We start from the raw sequence: 18,185 nt of genomic DNA on the forward strand, positions 1-18,185 counted from the left end.
TGTAAGAGGCTGCAGAGGGCACTCTTGAGACGGATAATCATAGACTTCTACCAAATAGATTGGATGAAACCAGGAGACTAGGATGATTGGAGATGCCAGTAAAGGGCAGAGAAAATCAAGACTGGCAGGTAGGACGGGCTGTGAGACAAAGGGTAAGAAAAGAGAATGAAATCCATGGTATTCATTCAACAACATTTACCAAGAGCCTTCCAACTGCCCCGTCCAGTGGAGAAGTTTCCTAGAACAACAAGGCCAGGTGTTATCGGGATGGTCTGGGGCTACAGTGGGGTGAAACTGAAGACCCTGAAAACAAAGGAGAACAGGAAGAGTGACATGACATTAACAAGGGATTTTGACGTTAAAGAGACGCACAAAGATGTACGAAAATGATTAATTTTGGCTTGTTTTTTTTGTATTCTTCATTCCTTTAAGCTCAAAGAGAGGCAGCCATATTGCCATGAGTATTCATTTCATATCTGTATTACTGAGGACGCAGTAGCTTGCTATTCCGCTCCAGCGCTAGGGAGGATCAGGGTTAGTGATTAGTGTCGAGTTTTGCTAGTGTTATATTTCAATACTGCATTTTTAACACCACCAAAAACACACTTAAATAGATACTCCATCTTATGATTCAGATCATCTATAAAAGAAAAGCCTACTACACCCACAGATGTGCCTACTAAACTACATCATGTCATGAGAAAAACACATTAGAAAGTACGTGAGCATTTTATTAATCATCTGAGAAAGGGATTTTTTGAAAATGCAGTAAGAGGTTGTAGTCACCTTTCTTTGAACATGTGCTGACTTCTGCTGTCTCGTGTTGTCATTTGTCAGGTTTCTTAACATTCCTCTTAATACCATGTCTTTATTTAGTTCTCCCAAAGGAATATCAGCAATTTCTGGGAGGAAGAGGAAAACTTGCTGTCAATTCTGAATAATGACCAAAACAGAGTGATTGAATCAATTAATTGAAGCTCTGTAGTTTGTAATATGATGCATATTAGGCCCTGTTCACTGTAAAAATGAAACAGTGGGTGGGTGTTCACGTAGACAGTAAGAACAGAGAACCAAGTCTTTTTTGTCTATCCGTTTGCTTTATTTCTCTGAAGCTCACACAATCCACAAGGGATTCCTCCCTCCACTCTGTAATAGTCTAAGAGTGATGGGGGGGAGGGGAAACAGACAAAATGTGACTAAAACAGGAGCACATAAAAGCCTTGCATATAGATTGAGTTTTATAATCCCATAATAATTTTTACTAGCCCACAAAATCGCCACCATTCCTGACCTCTCCTGTCAGCATCACAGCAAAGCTGCAGCTGAAGAACGTGCAATTGCAGTTATAGGATGCATGGTGCTGATGCATTAGTCAGATTTTCAAATGGGGTTACCTTGGAGGCTATCATAAAAACTCTCAGTTCCCAAGTCTATGGGTATGTATGTACCTGACTGACCAGTACAGGAAATGTCCTGATGCACCCTAAGGGATGTGGGTCAAGATCACAGCTTCAAGTCACCTACACACCTAGACGGTCACCTTGCTCTTGGCCTATGAAGAAATTATTGTATCATTTGGAAGATGCTGGGGATGAGCTTCCTGACTCTGCCTCTCCACTCTCCCTCAACACCATATAGATAACACTTTCCCTTACCTACTCCAGCTTCAATTCACATTATCAATTTGAGAAGACTCAAGCTAAGAGTGGTAATAGAAACTTAGATGGGATATTTAAGAATTCAGTAGAGCAGCCAGCCCTGTGGTATAGTGGTTGAGTTTGGCGTGCTCTGCTTCAGCAGCCCGGGTTCATGGGTTCAGATCCTGCGCACAGACCTACACCACTCATCAGCCATGCTGTGCCGGCAACCCACATACAAAGTGGAGGAAGATTGGCACAGATGTCAGCTCAGGACTAATCTTCCTTAAGCAAAAAAAGAGGAAGATTGGCAACTGCCATTAGTTCAGGGTGAGTCTTCTTCAGAAAAAAAAAAAGAATACAGTAGAAATCCTATTATCTGACTCAGAGTTTGAAGTTGACAGGTTAACTTTAAAAAACATTTTAATGGTTAAAGGAAGAAAAATATTTTTTAAATAAATCCATACCTTAAACACTTTATTTTACCTTAAAATGTAAATATACATTCATTTAATGAAATCAATTTGTTAGAGGATGGAATACTATTTCACATGTAGTCCCTCCATGTTTATGCACCATATTGTTGATTGTTGTTGATTCAGGCTGTGACCCAGTATAGTGTAAAGGGGCATTTTTTGGCCACAGCATGAATAATTTTTGCCTCTGGATTTGTTTTTATCTTTTTCTTCACAATCTGCTGCACTTTTTCTTGCTTTGGCATGTATGATTTCTGCATCTCTCATAATTTCACTTTCTAACAAACTGTCACACTCAATCTTTTGTTGTACATCATCTTCCTAAAAATCACTAATACCCTTGATTTGTTTGAGATCAGCTAACTAATGAACCAGGTCCTTTGTTTTCTTCTTGTACATTTGGATTTTCTGCAATAGTTGTCAAGTTCAGGACAGTTTTCTCCAAGATGCAGTATATGCTGAACCAGAAACTATTTTACTCCAATACTACATTATAGATAATATCTGTTATGTTAGTGACTCTTAATTATTCTGTGCTACCTACATTTTTGTCTTCAATCATTTCCAAAATAAGTCAAAACTTTCACTTGTATTATTCTATAAACATTCCAGAACTCCTTAATCCACTGACTAGACCAACGATGTTACATCTGCTGGGGAAAACATGGCATTTATGTCTCCTACATGGTCCTCAAAATTGGGATGTAAAGGAGTGACAGCTAGAAGAACATAGCTTTTTTAGTATTTTTTTCAGGTACAGTTCTCTTTAGAAAATGTACAACTTCATAAAAAACAAATTCTTTGTTCAGAGTTCATCCATGCCAAATTTTGTGAGCTGTAGTAAACCGGTAAAGACAAACAATTCATACTTTTAAATGCTCTAGGATTTGTGGGTTGGTCAATAACCTGAAGTGGCAATTTTCAAGCTCCTGATGGAAGGCCGCAGGCCGCTGCAGCAATGTTTCTTTGAATCTTGATGATGCATGCTCTACTTTTTGTCATTGTTTTTATAAGCAACATCTTACACTTTGGACCTGTTCATCAATATTGTAAAAATATCAATAAAATATTTTGATAAATGATTCACTCACCTATTAATAATCAGTAGACTGTTCATTGGATAATTTCTCCCTTCTACTGCCCAGTATGTGGACATTTTGATTTTTTCCCCATCATCCAAGCCATCTATTATTTGCTATAAAATATTTGCTACCATCAAACCTTTAAGATACAACCAAGACTCTCTCTTTCAGTATAAGTCCACCAACCGGAGTATCATATTATTTTTTTTCACATGAGCTGCAACTAAGACACACTGCCTATGATTTCCAGTTTGTTTACTTCAAGTACAGCAAGGATGCAAAGACACTTACACAGCAATCTAAGAACAGAACACTTCAGGATTTGTGATATTTTCCAATGTTAAACATCTAATTTGACAGCGTTTTTAGTAGCGTGCCTTTGAGTTTTTCTAAAGTATCCAATGTAATTTTCATAGAAACAACAACTCTTTACTTATACACTCACAGTTCATCAGTTTACATAATATTTAATTACATTGTGTAGTTTTTTATTTTATTTTAATTTTTTTTGGTGAAGAAGATTCACCCTGAGCTAACATCTGTGCTAATCTTCCTGTTTTGTATGTGGGTCGCCACCACAGCATGGCTGACAAGTGGTGTAGGTCCACACCTGGAATCTGAACCCATGAACCCAGGCCACTGAAGCAGAGCACGCTGAACTTAACAACTACACCACAGGGCCAGCACCCATTGTGTAGTTTTAATATCAAGTAAAACTAGCATAAACAGGCTTGAGAACAGACTTGACTAGCTGTAAGTGTTTACCCCAAATGATGAGCAGAAGCGCCTAAGAATGAAGCTTACTGGCTGCAAGAACAATCATGTGGCAAGCGTTGGTCAACATGCTTTACGGAGGGAATGATTACATTGGCATCGATTTTTTTTTTCCCTGAGGAAGAATCACTTTGAGCTAACATCTGTTGCTAATCTCCCGCTATTTTGTATGTGGGTCGCCATCACAGCATGGCCACCAACGAATGGTGTAGGTCCATGCTTGGGAACCGAACCTGGGCTGCCAAAGCAGAGTGCGCTGAACTTAACCACTAGGCCACCAGGCTGGCCCAGGGATTAATTTTTTATTTATTTATTTATTTTTTTTTGGTGAGGAAGACTGGCCCTGAGCTAACATCTGTTGCCAATCTTCCTCTTTTTGTTTGAGGAAGATTGTCCCTGAGCTAACATACATGCCAATCTTCCTCTACTTTGTATGTGGGAGGCCATGACAGCATGACTTGATGAGCAGTGTGTAGATCCGTGCCTGGGATCCGAACCTGTGAACCCCAGGCCGCCAAAGTAAAGCTCTAAACTTAACCACTATGCCACTGGGCCAGCCCTGCAGGGATCAACTTTTTTTTTTTTTTTTTTTTTTTAAATTTTTTGTTTATTGCAGTAACATTGGTTTATAACATTGTAAAAGTTTCAGGTGTACATCATTATACTTCTATTTCTGCATAGATTACATCATGTTCACCACCAAAATACTAATTACAACCCATCACCACACACATGTACTGAATTATCCCTTTCACCCTCCTCCCTCCCCCTTTCCCCTCTGGTAACCACCAATCCAATCTCTGTCCCTATGTGTTTGTTTATTGTTGTTATTATCTACTACTAAATGAAGGAAATCATACGGTATTTGACCTTCTCCCTCTGACTTATTTCACTTTGCATTATACCCTCAATGTCCATCCACGTTGTCACAAATGGCTGGATTTCATTGTTTCTTATGGCTGAATAGTATTCCATTGTGTATATATACCACAGCTTCTTTATCCATTTGTCCCTTGATGGGCACTTAGGTTGCTTCCAAGTCTTGGCTATTGTGAATAAGGCTGCAATGAACACAGGGGTGCATGTACCTTTGCAAATTGGTGTTTTCAAGTTCTTTGGATAAATACCCAACAGTGGAATAGCTGGATCATATGGTAGTTCTATCCTTGATTTTTTGAGGAATCTCCATACTGTTTTCCATAGTGGCTGCACCAGTTTGCACTCCCACCAGCAGTGTATGAGAGTTCCCTTCTCTCCACATCCTCTCCAACACATGTTGTTTCCTGTCTTGTTAATTATAGCCATTCTGACGGGCGTCAGGTGATATCTCATTGTAGTTTTGATTTGCATTTCCCTGATAGTTAGTGATTTTGAACATCTTTTCATGTGTCTGTTGGCCATCTGTCTATCTTCTTTGGAGAAATGTCTGTTCAGGTCTTTTGCCCATTTTTTAATCGGGTTGGTAGTTTTTTTGTTGTTGAGATGCATGAGTTCTTTATATATTTTGGAGATTAAGCCCTTATCAGAGGTATGGTTTGCAAATATCTTCTCCCAATTGTTAGGTTGTCTTTTCGTTTTGTTAATGGTTTCCTTTGCTGTGCAGAAGCTTTTTAGTTTGATGTAGTCCCGTTTGTTTATTTTTTCTATTGTTTCTCCTCCCCGGTCAGATATGGTGTTTGAAAAGATGTTGCTAAGACCCATGTCGAAGAGCGAACTGCCTATGTTTTCTTCTAGAAGTTTCATAGTTTCAGGTCTTACATTCAAGTCTTTAATCCATTTGGAGTTAATTTTTGTGTATGGTGTAAGGTAAGGGTCTACTTTCATTTTTTTGCATGTGGCTATCCAGTTTTCCCAACACCATTTGTTGAAGAGACTTTCTTTTCCCCATTGTATGTTCTTGGCTCCTTTGTCAAAGATTAGCTGTCCATAGATGTGTGGGTTTATTTCTGGGCTTTCAATTCTATTCCATTGATCTGTGTGTCTGTTTTTGTGCCAGTGCCATGCTGTTTTGGTTACTATAGCTTTGTAGTATATTTTGAAATCAGGGAGTGTGATACCTCCAGCTTTGTTCTTTTTTCTCAAGATTCCTTTAGCTATTCGGGGTCTTTTGTTGTTCCATATAAATTTTAGGATTCTTTGTTCTATTTCTGTGAAAAATGTTGTTGGAACTTTGATAGGGATTGCATTGAATCTATAGATTGCTTTAGGAAGTATGGACATCTTAACTATGTTAATTCTTCCAATCCAAGAGCACGGAATATCTTTCCATTTCTTTGTGTCTTCTTCAATTTCTTTCAGAAATGTTTTATAGTTTTCAGTGTACAGATCTTTCACCTCTTTGGTTAAGTTTATTCCTAGGTATTTTATTCTTTTTGTTGCAATTGTAAATGGGATGGTATTCTTAATTTCTCTTTCTGCTACTTCGTTGTTAGTGTACAGAAATGCAACTGATTTTTGTATGTTGATTTTGTATCCTGCAACTTTACCATATTCGTTTATTACTTCTAAAAGTTTGCTGGTGGATTCTTTAGGGTTTTCTATATATAAAATCATGTCATCTGCAAATAGTGACAGTTTCACTTCTTCCTTTCCAATTCAGATCCCTTTTATTTCTTTCTCTTGCCTGATTGCTCTGGCTAGGACTTCCAGTACTATGTTAAATAGGAGTGGTGACAGCGGGCATCCTTGTCTGGTTCCTGTTCTTAGAGGGATAGCTTTCAGTTTTTCACCATTGAGAATGATATTAGCTGTGGGTTTCTCATATATGATCTTTATTATGTTGAGGTACTTTCCTTCTATACCCATTTTATTCAGTTTTTATCAGAAATGGATGCTGTATCTTGTCAAATGCTTTTTCTGCATCTATTGAGATGATCATGTGATTTTTATTCTTCATTTTACTAATGTGGTGTATTACGTTGATTGATTTGCAAATGTTAAACCATCTCTGCATACCTGGAATAAATCCCACTTGGTCATGGTGTATAATCTTCTTAACGTATTGTTGTATGTGATTTACTAGTATTTTGTTGAGGATTTTTGCATCGATGTTCATCAGTGATATTGGCCTGTAATTTTCTTTTTTTGTGTTGTCCTTGTCTGGTTTTGGTATCAGGGTAATGTCAGCTTCGTAGAATGAGTTAGGGAGCTTCCCCCCCTCCTCAATTTTTTGGAAGAGTTTGAGAAGGATAGGTATTAAGTCTTCTTTGAATGTTTGGTAGAATTCACCAGGGAAGCCGTCTGGTCCTGGACTTTTATTTTTGGGGAGGTTTTTGATTACTGTTTCGATCTCCTTACTGGTGATTGGTCTATTCAAATTCTCTACTTCTTCTTGATCCAGTTTTGGAAGGTTGTATGATTCTAAGAATTTATCCATTTCTTCCAGATTGTCGAATTGGTTGGCATATAGCTTTTCATAGTATTCTCTTATAATCTTTTGTATTTCTGAGGTGTCTGTTGTAACCTCTCCTCTTTCATTTCTGATTTTACTTATTTGTGCCTTCTCTCTTTTTTTCTTGGTGAGTCTAGCTAAAGGTTTGTCTATTTCATTGATCTTTTCAAAGAACCAGCTCTTGGTTTTATTAATTTTTTCTATTGTTTTTTTGGTCTCTATTTCATTTATTTCTGCTCTGATTTTTATTATTTCCCTTCTTCTACTGATTTTGGGCTTTGTTTGTTCTTCTTTTTCCAGTTCCTTTAGGTGCATTGTTAGATTGTTTATTTGAGATTTTTCTTGTTTGAGATAGGCCTGTATCGCTATAAACTTCCCTCTTAGAACCGCTTTTGCTGTATCCCATAAATTCTGGCATGTCGTATTTTCATTTTCATTTGTCTCCAGGTATTTTTTGATTTCTTCTTTGATTTCTTCATTAACCCAGTCATTGTTCAGTAGCTTTTTGCTTAATCTCCATGTATTTGTGGCTTTTCTGATTTTCTTCCTATAGTTGATTTCTAGTTTCATACCGTTGTGGTCAGAAAAGATGCTTGGTATTATTTCAATCTTCTTAAATTTATGGAGACTTGTTTTGTGGCCTAATATGTGGTCAATCCTGGAGAATGTTCCATGTGCATTTGAAAAGAACGTGTATTCTTCAGTTTTTGGATGGAATGCTCTGTATATATCTACTAGGTCCATCTGTTCTAGTGTGTCATTTAAGGCCAATGTTTCCTTATTGATCTTCTGTTTGGATGATCTATCCGTTGGTGTAAGTGGAGTGTTAAAGTCCCCTACTATTATTGTGTTACTGTCTATTTCTGTTTTTATGTCTGTTAATAATTGCTTTATATATTTGGGTGCACCTACATTGGGTGCGTAGATATTTACAAGTGTTATATCCTCTTGTTGGATTGTTCCCTTGATCATTATGTAATGCCCTTCTTTGTCTCTTTTTACAGTTTTTGTTTTAAAGTCTATTTTGTCTGATATGAGTACTGCTACCCCAGCTTTCTTTTCATTGCAATTTGTGTGGAGTATCTTTTTCCATCCCTTCACTTTCAGTTTCTGAGTGTCTTTAGGTCTGAAGTGTGTCTCTTGTATGCAGCATATATATGGGTCTTGTTTTTTTATCCAGTCAGCCACCCTATGCCTTTTAATTGGAGCATTTAGTCCACTGACGTTTAAAGTAGCTATTGATAAGTATGTACTTACTGCCATTTTTTAACTTTTTTTTTTTTTTTCCTCAGTGTTTTAGTAGTCCTTCTCTGTTCCTTACTTCTTCTATACAGAATTGATGGTCACTTTAGTTTGACCTCTGTCTGAAAGCTCTACTCTTTAACTCCCCTCCTCCCTCCTTTTATGTTTTTAATATCATATCTAACCTCTTTTTTGTGCATTTGTATCCATTACGTTCTTATCACGGAAATAGATAATTTTTCCTATTTGTGGTCTTCTCTTTTCCCCTTAAATCAGTCCCTTTAACATTTCTTGTAGCACTGGTTTCTTGGTGATGAACTCCTTTAATTTTTGCTTGTCTGGGAAATTTTTTATCTCTCCTTCCATTTTGAATGATAACCTTGCTGGGTAGAGTATTCTTGGCTGTAAGTTTTTTCCCTTTAGCACTTTAAATATATCGTGCCATTCTCTTCTAGCCTGTAAGGTTTCTGCTGAGAAGTCAGCTGATAGCCTTTTGGGGTTTCCTTTGTATGTAACTTGACATTCTCTTGCGGCTTTTAGGATTCTCTCTTTATCTTTAATTCTGGACATTTTGATTATGATGTGTCTTGGTGTGGGCCTCTTTGGGTTTATCTTGTTTGGGGCTCTCTGTGCTTCCTGTACCTGGATGTCTGCTTCCTTCCTTAGGTTAGGGAAGTTTTCAGCTATTATTTCTTGAAATAGATTCTCTGACCCCTTGTCTCACTCTTCTCCTTCCTTCCGGGACACCTATAACACGGATGTTAGTGCGCTTGATGTTGTCCCAGAGGTCCCTTAGACTGTCCTCACTCTTTTTAATTCTTTTCTCTTTTACCTGTTCACCTTGGGTAATTTCTTCTAGTCTTTCTTCCAGCTCACAGATCCGTTCTTCTGTATCCTCTTCTCTGCGTTTGAGTCCCTCTAATGAATTTTTCATTTCCAGTATTGTATTCTTCATTTCTGATTGGTTCTTTTTTATATCTTCCATTTCTTTGTTCACATTCTCACTGAGTTCATCTATTCTTCTCCCCAGATCAGTGAGCATCCTTAACACTCTTATTTTGAACTCTCTGTCGGGTAGGTTGCTCATTTCTGTTTCACTTAGTTCCTTTTCTGGGGTTTTGTCCTGTTCCCTTACTTGGAATGTATTCTTTTGCCTCCTCATTTTGCCTCTTTCCCTGTGCTTGTGTCTATGTATTAGGTAGGTCAACTACGTCTCCTGCTCTTGGATAGGTGACCTTATGTAAGTGATGCCTTAGGAAGCTTCCAGTGTGCTTCCCTCAGTTCTCAATGTTCCAGGGGTGGCCCCTATGTGGGCTACGTGTGTCCTTCTGTTGTGGCCTGTTAGCTCTCCCTATAGGCGCCCAGGGAGGCTGAGTTATGCTCCTGGCCAGCTGTTGTAATGCTCAGCTACTTGTAGTTGTTGTGGGCCCTTCAGTCTCTTTATCAGGTGTGGGGCACCCCAGCACAGTTGGCTGTAAGTTCTAATACCACATTTGTGTTGCAGTATTTCTTTTAAGTGAGTAGGCCCCCAGCCTGGCAGGTTGTTAGGCTCAGGGCCTTACAATTGCTGCAAGCCTCTAGCCTATTATGTCTCTTGTCAGCTCTCTGAGGATTGCAGCTGGGTGGGGCTGCCCTCAGGCACAGGAGCACCCAATTGTTTCAGGTTTTGGAAGGTGGGGCCAACCTCCTATGTGGGTCTTTGAGAAGCACAAGTCTTCTGCAGCTGACAAGCCCTGTTGCCCACAGGTCCACACACACAGTCAACACAGTCCTGCCCCGTGTGCGTGCCCCGACCTCCCCAAGAGGACCCAGTCTCTCCACCGCGGGAGCCCCACACACTCCGCCACCGCCCCACACTCTCCACCCACTCCTTGTGCACACCCTGCCCCGCTCAATTCGGCTCAGTTGCCAGGCTGCAGAGAATCCAGTCACCAATCTATGCAGGCCACACGTTGCCTGAGGGCTTGTTGTTGGGTGGGGCCAGTCTCTAGGGTGGGCTGCCTGCCCTGGCTGAGCTGGATTAAATCGGTGCTCTAGTGGGTGGAGCAGACCCTGGGCTAGCTGGCCTCAGGGAGAACTCCAATGGCGTCTGTGTCAGCACGCTCACACCAGGCCACAACAATGGCTGCGGCCAATGTCCCAGTCCCTGGAGAGGTCTCACCCCTCACCGAGATGCACTCAGGGCCTATTAGGTGAGTCTCTTGTCACCAAAGCACTGTGCACCTTTCTTTCTGGTGATTTTTGGATGCTTTCTGCAACGGGTGAGTTTGTGCGTGGGCCCTTTAAGAGCCAGTTTTAGTTTCTTTGTGAACCGGGTTTTCTGGGGGTACTCCCCAATGCTTTAGTAGCAGGCAAAGTCAGATATTATGCCGCTGGTTTCGATTGTGCTGGGTCCACAAAATGCCCACAGCGGGGGCGCTCCCCGGCTCAGGGCGCCGCACCTCCAGGGAGGGTGCGTACCTGTGAGCTGCTCCCGGCGGCCGTGAAGCTGGCGGCTTGTGAAGGCGGCGTTTTTCCTCTCCGGAAGGGAGTCTCTGCCTCTTCTACCACAGTTACGATTGTCCGTTGTTGTAGGAGTTCCTCTTATCCAGTTTTCAGTTCTGTCTCAGGGGTAATTTTTCCACGAGTAGTTGGAAATTGGCTGTGTCCACGGGAGGAGGTGAGTTCAGAGTCTGCCTACGCCGCCATCTTGACTCCGCCCCCATCAGGGATCAACTTTTAATACCTTAATTACTCTTGGTAACTAAACTGTGTTTCTGTACATAGGACACTACCCCAAAACTGAGCCATGTGGTACCCCAAAATGACATTTGACGGCCTTAGTATTTGGGAGCCACTCTTAAGAATTTGGGGCCCAAGGGACAGTATCCAGGAGAACCCTGAAATAAAATACTTACCCTGGAGCTGGGCCAAGAGTGAGTTTTCACAAGAATAGGGTAGATCAAACATGTGCTGTTACAGTACTTGAAATACAACGCCACAGCGAAAGCAATTTTGGAAATGATATCAGAGTCGAAATTACAATTTGAAGGAGAATCCACGCCTTAGGACTAGATGTTTCAATAGGAGAAATAACCTATGCAATAACATGTAAGTGCACCAAATGAGGAAGTCTGAAAAGCTCCCATGTAAAGTTAGAAACTCAAGACCATATTTCTTCAGAAATTTGAGTTTTTATGCATAAATAGAAATGGGAGATATCTTTCCTGCTCAGATTACTTCAAGGTTTCTGCCTTACAATAAGTTAGTATTTACAGAGCTCTATTATATGCCAGGCACTCTATTTAGTTCTTCATATGGATCTCACTTAATCCTCATAACTACCTTGGAAGTGGGTTTTCCAGATGAGAAAACAGCATTTGCCTTGATGTACACAGTTAGCAACAGGCTGGGATGGGGACTTGAGTTCAGAAGTCATGATCTTTCACTCTGCTATCCTGCCCCTCCATGACACTCCAGCCTGCTCAAAACTTCCTGCCAGCATCACCAAGGAAATCTCAAGTCACTACTGATTAACAAAATCAAAGCTGTTTGCACACATAATCAATTTCAATCATTTTCAACTTTAGAAACTTCCAAAAACTCCTTAAAGAAAAGTAATTGAGTTTGCAATGGTGGGCACAATAAAAAGGCCACAAAGCTAACACGCAAATGAAAACAGTTCTCTGTTCCAAAAATATATATATATATAAGATATTAAACAAAAGAAAAAGAAATATACATAGCAGGTAGAATCCTTACCAGCATTAACATAGCCTCTTTCCTATTTTACAGAGGTTTGAATTAACACTTATTCTTACTCATTTTCTCACCTTTTTAGACAGTAGTAATCATTGTGCTATCACCTTATACTACCACTTCTGCATCTATGGAAATTTCTAGAAATATTTATCACTTTTCTTTCTGGATCAATTAATAGAATAGTTTGGCACATAGATAAGGAGAAAAGATTAGTGGTTACTAGAGGGGAAGTGGGTGGGAGGAGGGCAAAAGGGATAAAGGGGTACATATGTATGATGACGGATAAAAACTAGACTATTGGTGGTGAACACGCAGTCTATATAGAAACTGAAATATAATAATGTACACCTGAAATTTACACAATGTTATAAGTCAATATGACCTCAATAAAATAAAAAAAGTAGAATAGTTTGCAATATTCTAACACATTTTAAAAGACAAAAACTGAATTAAAGTATCAGAGAAAACTGACAAAGGAAAAAGTAGCTTTACTAGCACTTTTCCTCTAGCATTTTTTTTTGTGTGTGAGGAAGACTGGCCCTGGGCTAACATCCATGCCCATCTTCCTCCACTTTATATGGGATGCCACCACAGCACGGCTTGCCAAGAGGTGCATCAGTGCGCACTGGGGATCCAAACCGGCGAACCCGGGGCCGCCACAGCCGAGCGCGCACACTTAACCGCTTGCGCCACCGGGGCGGCCCCTCCAGCATTTTTTTAAATAAGAACAGACCACAAAAACACCACCCTTCACAAACCAATCCAAAATTGTTACCAAAAAGTTAATCTTTTTTTTCTTTAAAGCTAAATTCAAAGAGAAATTGTTTCTGTATTTTGGTAAGGAAAACTCACGGAGAAGATTCTTAGGTTTAAAAAACCCATGGAGGCTGATGCCATTTTACATAGAGTTAAAAAAAAAAAATTTATATCTATATGATGGCATCTTAGGGTTCTCTCAAACGCAGATCCTGAAATAAAGCTGCAGGTGGTTGATTTGAGAAGTGGTCCCAGAAGGCACCAGTGAAGAAGTGGAAAAGAGGAAAGCCAAATAATGAGCAGGTTACCTGGTGGACCTCAGGAGCACAGTCCTGCCAGGACCCTCTGAGACGCTCTGTGGCACACACCCTAGACCTACACACCTGAGGACTTGGAGGCGGGGCATTTATCTATTAACTTCCAGCCCTCATTGGCTGAGGGTTGAGCAGAAAACCAACTCCACCCTTACAGGCTGCACCTGTGCCCAGCCCAGCTCCTGCAGAGCCAGAGAAAGCGGTGGAGGATGTTCAAGTGAGAAGCTTGGCATGCCCAGGACTGCCCTCAACTGCAGGCAAATGCAGGTGGGCTGATAGAATTTGGGTGAGGGTATCAAGAGCGCCTGCCACAGCTGGTTATGAGTAGCTTTTCTTGAGCTTCCTCATCTCAAGTATGGAATCTGTTTTTCCATTGTTCATCACAGACCTGACATTGATCTACTTAAATCAGACTCCTTGCCAAGAGAACAGAATAGAAACCCTAACCCTCACACTGCAAACGACTAAAAATGCTGGGTATAATAATTTCAAATAAAACTCAAATGCATAACTGAACTGACAAGAAAATAAGGACACCCCAGACACCAAAAGCACAGTGAAAGCTGGAATCCAGAAATATAAGCAAGCATCAAAGTTAGCTTTTGTCCTGCCAAACTCTGGTGATGCTGACCATTTGCTCTGGCTGGAACGCAATGGTGTGTGAGTAATGGGAGACCAGCCCTAGGGCCTTCCCAAGGGGAAGAGCCTAATAGAAGACACCTACCTCCACCCATAAAATTAGAACACCAAAGGACCACTCCCTCCAAGAAAGGGTGCTTAGAAATAAATTCACCACGTAGAAGAAAAATTAACTGTATTGATCTTGGTGCTGGGGGTATCTACTCAATATTTTTAAACAAACAGAACCAATTAATTAACTAATCAATTAATTAAACCCTAGGAGGCCACATAACATTTGTTGAGATCATTTAAATAATCTGTTCTACTTTAATTTTAGAAATCTTAATGAAATCCAGTTGTTCACCATCCAAGATTTACAGGGACAACCAAGAAGTTAAAATATTTTAGAGTGCAATTTTCAGAGTGCGTGCTTCAGGATATGAAAGTCTCCATTTTCCATCTTAGAAAATGATCACTCAGTCTACCACTAAATGACACAGACTCAGCATAGTCACTACCCCAGATTCTTGATCTTGAGCTCCTCGTTGTTGCACCTACATGTCCCTCGCCATGTAGACCTCTCTATGGGACTGCTTGAGTGTGCTTACAACATGGGAGCTGATTTTATCCAAAGTGAGTGACATGAGAGCCCCCATAACTTTTAGGATCTAGTCTCAGAAGTCACATACTATCACTCTGCTTTATTCTATTCATTAAATGAGAGTCACTAAGTCCAGCCCACACTCGAGAAAAGGAGGTGCTAGCTCCCCTCTTGGAGACAGGAATATTAAAGAATTTGTGGGCATATTTTTGAACCCCCACACCACCTCAAACTCCAATTCCCCAGAGACCAACACGTTCAATTCTTTTAGCTCTTTCTTCTCATATCTACATCATATTTAGACTAATACACTTATCATCTATTTGCTTTCCATTACGGAAAATGAGGATTTATCAACTTGATACCACTTCCCACCCACTTATCCCACCAAACACACACACACACACACATACACACACACAAATACACAGTTCCTCTAACCTCATCTTCCCAATATAGTTGTATCATAATTTTTGGTTAAATCAACAAGCAGTCTTTAACATGATCATGCAAATATTATTTACAACTGATCATCATGGTGTAATTTATGTCATTCCTTTTCTAGTATAACTTATGGTTTTCCCTGAAGGTAATAATTATTTTTTTAGTTGCTTAATATTCTATAGACCTATCACATTTATACCCAAATTTTCTGAAAACATTCTAAATCTCCTCTCAATATGTTGAAATAAATCAGGTAATCTATCAATTGAGGTTTTTTTATTGGAGTTGGATTTTAATCCTTTCTCTATCATTAGTTATGTGATCTTTTACAAAAGATGAAGGAACCTTTTGTCCCCTCCGTTTCTTCACCCATCAAATGAACGCAAAGGTCAAAAAAGCAACCCTTCTTGATGCAGACACTTCATCTAAGAATCAACTGAGGCCAGTGTCATTTAGAAAAGAAAATATACTTGAATTCTAAAATTCTGAAATGTCTTATTCTGAGATATAGGTCTAAAACAATTGGCTTTTTCCCCCTAGAATTCAATAGAGACAACTAGAGCTGAAGGAAGCATGAACAATATAATGCTAATCAGATGGTTTTGCCCAAGGTAATTCAGGATGAGCTCAAGGGACTTTCTTGACTAGTGAAGCTCATTAACATTAATAGCAGCTGTGAGCTCATATCCAAAAGGGCAAGTGCCTCACAGGGTAAAAATACACTAATCTATTGTATGGACTACTTTGTCACACTTTCAATATTCCAGGGGTAAGACAAACTGAGAAAGCACTAAATGTAAACATCACTTCCTTGTTAACTGAACTTCATTTCCCTACTCTCAACCTCTTTTACATGAAAGCAGGGGATTTTTAATGTAAAAATCTCCATTAAGTCTCACTATTTACAGGAGCTTATATGGTACAAGAGGTATCTTAGGTATTTTTATAATAAAATATTTCCTCTGGAAAATAAATCCTAAGAAGTAATTTTGTTTCACCCTAAGAAAAAAAATAGTAATTCTACATTTCTGTAAAATATAATTCATCATTATTAAATTACCAGATTACATGCACAATTAAACTTATTTATTAAACAAGACATATGCCAACAACTTTGCAATAATCCTCTAAACCATAATAGCAGATTTTCAACTTTAATAACAACATCATGCAGCTAATACTCAAAGGACTAATTTTAAAAGTAAAGGCATTTGGTAATTGAAACTGAAATTATACAATTAAGCACTTGAGTAATTTAAACATGAACATAAGTGTCCTGGTGTGCTGATCTTGGCTTTTAGTCAAATTTACTAGTGCCAGTTAGACTTTATCACTCTAATTATTTCTGTTCATATCAGATCTTGCTAAGTAGAAACTGAGAATTATTTGAAGTATTTTTTTTTCTTCCCATGTCTTTTCTGCTTCAAAAATACATTACTATATTCTTCTTCTAATTAAAGCTTCACACAGATAATCAAGAATAACCCCGTGATACTTCCAAGACTCCATAGAAATTCAAAAACAGATATTTTATTTGTATACCTATTCCCAGAAAGAGGTATCAAAGAAAAAGTTTTAATATAAGAAAAAAGTTATCCAGTGAGTATATTTGCCTCATGTTTTTAAATAATCACCTCTCTCTTTCTACCCATCCTCCACTTCTTTCCATTTTCTCCACCAAATATAAAAAACCCATGTTAACCTCATCTCCTTAGCCTTAGGAACACTCTAAAATAAAATAGGCTGTCCCGTGACAATGAACATGAGAGAACAGCCTCTAACTTGGTAGAAATCATCTTCGTGATTTTTACCGTATGACTAAGACTTTTGATATTATAAAATTACAGTGAGACTTAGAAATATTACTTCTTAAGTGAATCATAAAAATCATCAAATTTTTAAAGGTAGAAGAACAAAAAACAAGAAACATTGTGATTATCCCAAAACAAGGCATAGACTTTGAAACAGGAAGAGGCAGGCAGATTGTCCCTGACCAATAGAGGGCACAGATACAATGAAAGTCAGGCACCAAGGAAAGATGGCGTCTACCATCAAGACCTCACTGCCACAACCAAGTATAGAGGCACAGAACTGGGGGAAAGGACATTTTAAGGTTAGGAAACTGCACAGGTAAAGGGACAAGGGACAAAAGAGCTGATAAGTTCCAGGATTTATGGCTGGGGTCTAGGGTACAATAGGAGGAGCTGTAATGGATGAAGCTGAGCATGTAGGTATATTCCAGATCACAAGGAACCTTGGATTCCAGGCTACGGCATTGGGATTTTATCCTGGAGATAATGGGGAGTCACAGTGGGTTTTTTTAAAAACAGAGGACAGGCATGATCAAATCTGCATTTTAGAAAGATCATTCTGGCAGCAGGGTGAGCATTTGATTGAGACAGGCTAGAAGGGAGGAAAGGAAGGATACTTGTTAGAGTAGTCCAGAAAAGCACTTTGCCATATCCCCGTAGTCCAGAACAGCACTGTACCATATTACAATAGTCCAGAACAGCATGTTGCTGTATTACGATGGTCCAGCATAGCACTACTACCATATTACAGTAGGCTGGACTGCAAAGAGTAAGAACCTGAACCAAGACAGCAACCGTTGAAAAAGAGAAGAGACTAAACCTCAAGATATTTAGGAAGTAAATACTTCATTCATGGTGTCCAACTGGACGTGGCAGATGAGGGCAGGAAAGAATCTAGTTTCTGACTTAGGAGAGTCCAGAAACATATCCCTCTCTGGCCTTGTGATGCTGACCCCATCACTATCTGCCTACCCAGGGCCTTGCCCATCAATTACTCCTTTTCACTCCAATGACCCTTCCACCACAGCTTATAAGATATTCAAGCTTCTCCCACTCCAGGAAGCAATGATGTGTTGGATTCTGTGGCAGTCAGTCCCGAGTTAGTTAGAGGAGTTAAGGGCAAGGTGAAATGGTTTATCCCAATGACCCCAATCCAACTTCAGGGCTGATCAAATAATATCAGGCCCTTTTAGAAAAGAAGCCTTTTTGTTTAGAAGGAGTGATGCCAGACACCTGGCATGAATGTTCTATCTGGTAAAAGATATGGCTACTGACAGATGACATGTTAGTGATCC

At 39.5% G+C, this 18,185-nt stretch overlaps 1 long non-coding RNA gene across 1 annotated transcript; it reads right to left on the minus strand.

Moving 5' to 3' along the window:
* Positions 1 to 76: 76 nt before the first annotated feature.
* LOC147913109 (uncharacterized) lies at positions 77 to 11,294 on the minus strand. The gene is made up of 3 exons (XR_015549183.1): positions 11,063 to 11,294; positions 787 to 902; positions 77 to 303 (listed from the first exon to the last, which is right to left on the minus strand). It is a non-coding gene; the product is annotated as an uncharacterized LOC147913109 (long non-coding RNA).
* Positions 11,295 to 18,185: the final 6,891 nt, after the last annotated feature.

The sequence above is a fragment of the Ceratotherium simum genome, chromosome 30 (assembly GCF_057802395.1).
Source record: "Ceratotherium simum simum isolate JZ-2026a chromosome 30, ASM5780239v1, whole genome shotgun sequence".
Taxonomy (NCBI): Eukaryota; Metazoa; Chordata; class Mammalia; order Perissodactyla; family Rhinocerotidae; genus Ceratotherium; species Ceratotherium simum.